Here is a 6,000-nt window from a genome sequence, read left to right as displayed (position 1 = left end):
TCAAAATTATATTAAACAAAATAGCCGTTCTTAGCTACAGAAAGAAATTCAGAGGTAAGTGCTTTAAAATCTTATGGCCTGAACCATCGCATAATGTGTAAAACAGATCCCTTGTCCTGTTAAAATAAGATTACACTATAGAAAACAAACAACAGTTATTCACTTGACAACTTAAACAAATAATGACAGACATGCTTATAATGAATTATTTTCTCTACAAATCAAGACAAAAACCTTCCTGTATGTTATTGCATTTTTTTCTGTTACAGAGTTTTGCACCTCTTATTTATCTTATTTATAAAAGTATAGGGAATTGGAGCACATGATGAAGCAGCAGACAATGTTTGTCAGTCTAGACCAAAAAAAAAAAAAAAGCTAAAAAGTAAAAACGGCATGTTATTGTTGTCTTCAACTACCTGGTGGGTGGTTACAGAGAAGATAGATGAAACATTTCTCAGAGGTGCAAAATGAAAAGATGAGGAACAGGCACCAATTACATCAAGTAAAATTATGTTTCTGTATTAAGAACCAAAATTTCACAAGGACAGCCTTCCAGTGCAATGAGCTGCCCAGAGCAGCTGTGGAGCATCCATCCTCAGAGTCCACACTTGAATAGAAAAGGCTGTAAGCAACTAGCATTAAGTATGCCCTGCTCTAAGCAAGGGATACAGGCAGGTGACGTCCTGAGAGCTTTGCTAGCCCAGGTTATCCTGTAACTCTGTAACACGGCTGCATAAATACGAACCAGGACAGTTTCACCAAACTCTCGGGGAAGGGGGAGAGGAGTTGGTTTCTGAATTTTTGGGAGTTTTGTGAAAGTGATAGTTTTTTTGTTATTTTCAATAACTTCAAAAATTGGAAGTTCACTTTAGTTACCTTCCATTTCTTAGCTACCAGGAGTAACTAAAAAAACCTGAGAAATTTTTTTTTTTTCCTTCAAAGGGTTGCTAGGAATAGATTTCAAATTATCAGAGGTTCTCTTTCCTATTTAGGGCCACTTACTGGCCACAAGACAAATGTATTGAGGCATTAGATGCATTTGTTTGAAATAACTGATATTGAAATTCAAACAGTTCTTCAAGCAGAATTCCTAACAAGGGATTTGTGAGAGGGAGTCTACAAGATTTACTTAGAAGAAAAAAAAGTGTGTTTAAGAGATCCATGAACCTTCAAAAGAACACCTCCTTCAAAAGGCTCCACCTCACAGCTGTAAGGGATTTTTTCGGAAGTTAATGTGTTTACAAAAAGTGGAAAGAGTTGCAAACTGTACAAGGCAATTACTGGAAACAGGGGTGTATTATTGAACACAATGGTCATCATTTCCTTGTTTTTTCAAAGAAATCCATTATTTCTTTCATCTACACTAAAACTATAGGCCAAATCCTGTAGTCCTTACTAAAAAAAGTCATTTTACAGATCTCCTGATGGTCTTCTGCACATAAGAAAAGGAACACTCCAATGAGGTGAAGGGCAGAAAGAAAAGGAACTTGAAAATGCAATCCATATGGAAAGAAAAACTGTATTTAAAATGTACCCAATAAACACTAGAGATCTATTACAGTGTATTTGAACAGCTTTGAAATTTTCACGCTATTGCTGACCTTTATATAACTATCTATATGTCTCTACAGACACATATACCCACATGTATACACACACATTTTATTCCACATATAGCTATCCAGATTAAAAAGCCTACCTCCTCTTATTTTTAGTCATAACACATTGCATCCTACATACTCTTTGGTATCATTAGCCAATAGTACCCTGAGATAGTGCTCTGTAGTCTCTTATTGCTGCATGTTTCAAATCAACTTTGTGAACACATTAAAACTGTATTTAGGAGGAAAAGGATAGAAAAGATAAAAGATAGAGATAAGCAGTAGTGTCTAGTTAGACAATTCAAAGTGATCGTTGCTTCTTTTTTTGCCCCCCCCTCCCCTCTCTGGTTTATACATAAATACTTCTGCCTTTCATCCCACATTTATGTTTCTCATTATCTTTGGAATTAGCACTAAGAAACTTCAGGGAAAGGGAGAGAGACTTTAAAACAATTTATTTAGCACAGAGCAGTACTAGTTGAGCTTTTTCATCAACACATGCACGCATGTGTACGCACAAACCACCACGCTTCCACTGAGTATTCTTCCCTGATCTGTAACTGCCAATAAGGACTGAAAAAAATTCACACTGCCAAACATGGTAGAAGGAGTGTCTGGTATTTTTGTCCAGCAGCTCTCTAGATTTCATTAAGGGAATCTCTTCCCACTATTGTAAACACAGCAGTGTCCTTCAGTCTACACACTATAATATATTTTAATCTGACAGTGCTTTCCGGTGTAGCAGGAACACCTAAAAAGTAAGGCAAGCCTACCCAATATCCGCACAGATATTGGCTACCCAATATCTGCATCATGCATAGTTTTAGAAACTATGAATTTTTAATCATTTAAAAATTTGATACATTTTTAAAACTATCTTAAATAATTTAAAAGTATTACCAATCAGTCAGTTCCCAGTAAATCAATTAAGCTACCTGAATGCTCCATACTGTTTTAAATCACGTTGTGCATTTGAAGAACAAAAATGCGAGAATCCATTTTTCTGTACGTCATGCCCTGCATATGAATTCTATGAAAAAAATCAAGGTTCTGTGGTTGCAAATATCTACATAGCCGAGCAGCATGTCCTAATTGTTCTCTGCATAATTAACAAGTTAGCTCTGAAATGCTAGGATTCTGAAGTGGCATTCCCTCTTGTGGTTCTTGGACAGCGAATTCTGATGGTTGTAAATCAGTACCTAATCCGACTTTCTTTTAGTATCTAGATTTTCTAGATTTGCACACAGAGCTACAACTGAAAGCAACTGTACATGAAGTATGTTTGGGACCCCTTTTTTTTTTTTTTTCCTGAAAAGCCAGTCCTCTATAATTAATAATATCCTGTTAATTTTTTTTTAAACTTCAATTGGCTGGTTTGATTTTTGGATATGTAAATATAGATATTTCCTGTCTATTTGATAGAGAAAAGAATAAATTTGGAGAAATTATTTTGGAGGAAAAAAATCATTCCAGTATTTTTTATTTCCAGAAATATAAGTATATATTTCTGGTATATATACTAGTATATATTTCTGGTACCACTATTTTATCAGTAATGATACCATGGATTGTAATTATAAAAAGACAGCAGAGGAACTTGAAGATACCACAAACTATGCAGCAGAAAAAAAAAAAGAAACCTTTCAAAACCAATCTCTCAAACCTGGCATACGATTTAAAATAATAGCCTCAATACAATAATCAAATTGTAGGGAGAGGTAAGACAGGTAACATGATCTTCAAAGTCAGTACTAATCACTGATAGAGGCCCAGGCACAGACCATACTGAAACTGTTAGAAATTCTTTCAATTTTTACAGCATTTCACTAGAAACAAACAACATGAATGAAAAACCCCACCTCTGGAATGAAGAAGAAAATTTTTATTTCATGATTTTAAAAGTGAAGAAGACATTCTCATTTATGCCACCCTGGAGTGACCCTAACTGTCTTTTTCTCCCAGACATTCCATTCTTACACGAATCTGAAATACTTCTGCCTTGAAACATTCTTTTTAATGTGAGGGTTTCCTCCAAATCCGTAGCTTTTGGAGGACTGCCATATTTACCTTCTACTAAAACTCTGAGCATCAAGTCTGTGTAATTACTGCAGCAAATGCAATGAAATCTTCCAGCCAATTCCCAACACTTAGACTTTCCTTTGCTCAAATTTTGAAGTCTGCCACTTTAAGTTTTCTGTGCAGAGGCTGTGATTTAGTAATATTACTGAAAATCATAGGCCTGAAAACACTTAACTGAGCTCTTGGTGATTTCATAGGAGGAAATACAACTTCTCAGGCCTTGCCATTTTCCCATGTGGATATTAGTGCAAGCTAGAAAATGCTAGCTCTAGGAAGCATTTAGAGACTAGATGTGGTGCAGCAGTTTACATCCCTTGAGCAAACGCTAGAAATGAAACTTGACTCATTAAAGTAACGTGGGTACACAGCTTGTTTGCCACTGCTACCTGCAGCTGTTAGACAACCTGAAAGGCATCATGCAGTACAGGAAAGGACTGGGTCATCTCAATCCTCTCTAGAACAGGACATAGATGGGCTGTCTGCAGACGGTGTGGCAGAGGTCCTGTCATGTCATCCCACCCATAGTTCTTGCCTCTGGGGACTGAGGACACCTCTTTGCTGCACCACTAATCTGCACCATCAGAGTTCAAGCAAACGGCTGGTAGATGATGAACTAAAGAGTCTTCATCCTCAAATGCTCACAGGATTCAATATGCTCAGTTCATGCTCCTGCAGAGAGCTCCAAAGGTTCCCCTTGCAAAATTATTTTTCAGGTCCTTTTTCAAAAGTATACATAGATTCTTTGACAAGGGAATGTGTTAAAATGTTATTAACATTTGGGAACCCAGTAACAACACAACATACATCTAGCGACAGGCATAAGTATATTTTTCACACATACCTTTAGTTTGTTGGTAGCAAGCCTATCAGATACTGCCTGGGGAGTGGGAAAGTTCCCATAACCAAGTCATCCCTTTGTATTTTTAATCTACAAACTTCAAAACAGCAAGAATTTGTATAGAGGAAGTCAAAGTTACCGTAAAGCGTCATGTTTCTGAACTTCTTACCGCCAGCTCCCCTCCCACCCTTTAATTCACATACCTATTGACAAAACTTTCTTTGCTGCAGAGACTTGTTATTTCTTCAGTATCATCGTTGCTGTAATGACAAGTGTTCCACATACTGCGGAACTGCAAGAACAGAAACATGAGATGGTCAGAAAAAAACAGTGATATCAAAGGTATTAAATGAGAGGAGGTAATTTATACTGGGAAATTACAGGGAAATTAGAGTGTTCTACCTGTAATGTTTCAAAGCAGTCCCAGTAGAGTAACACATATCCCTGATTTTTTCTGGAGTATCTAGGACGTAGCATGCACATTATGAAAAATATATCAACCTGTTTCTATTAGAGTTCATTTGCAGAAGATCCAAAAAGCTTGACACTGTAACACAACACAGATACTCGATGTACACAGGTGAGTACTTCTGCCTCTCACCTTGTTGCAGCTCACAAGGAGAAAGACGTCTTCTCATCACCATTTCTATCCCCCTCCTTCCCAGATGGGATTCATAAAAACACAGCTGTAGGGGTAAGCAAAAGAGCTGGCAGTGCTATGTGTGCAGGTGGATGCAGAAGCCTGCCTAAAGGTTGTACTGAACATGAGGCTCTGGACAGCTGGCACCTACAAAATGTGTATCTCTGTACTATCACAGTTTATTTCATAAAGCCAGAGTCGGTTTTGTTCTGAAGGCAAGGAAGAGTCAAGTGGCCAGAGAGAGGTAGAAAAAGAATAATCTCTGAGATTCACAGTACTTTGGTATAAGGTGTTCACCCCTAACTAGAGTAAGGAGAGAAGTGAACTGGACAGCTGAACTGCTGTAATACCCTGAATTCTAGGACACATATCTATAATCACCTCTGCTATTAAGAGGAGGATTTCAGGTGGCTTGGAAGGAAAATCCAGCAGGGCACTCTGACAGAATAAAAGCTATTACTTGTTAGGTCATTACTAAGAATTTCAATGGATTTAATTTAATTTCAAGAGGGTTTTGAGACCCAATGTTGTGTGGCCTTTTACCAAGGGTTATCCTACAATAAGGATGAAGCTTCTCTTTTTTAATACATCTTTTGAGGTTTTTCAAAGCAATGATTTTTCTTCTTTTTAAAGACTTCTATTGTAATGTGTGCCGTGCTCTGTGAGAGGAGGTTTAATACATGCTGCTTCTGCTGTTACCCATAGTGTCAAAAAAGAGCAATGCAAATAGTCACAATATCCTCAGACAGAAATAGAGTATTTTCCTGCTTTCATAGTAGTCCAATTCCAGTTCTTTCTTCAGCAGCTACCTAATTCATCTTCTCAAAGATGAATTAGGCAGC

This window comes from Eurypyga helias, unplaced genomic scaffold (assembly GCF_000690775.1).
Source record: "Eurypyga helias isolate BGI_N326 unplaced genomic scaffold, ASM69077v1 scaffold5410, whole genome shotgun sequence".
NCBI lineage: Eukaryota > Metazoa > Chordata > Aves > Eurypygiformes > Eurypygidae > Eurypyga > Eurypyga helias.
This window is presented reverse-complemented; position numbering follows the sequence as displayed.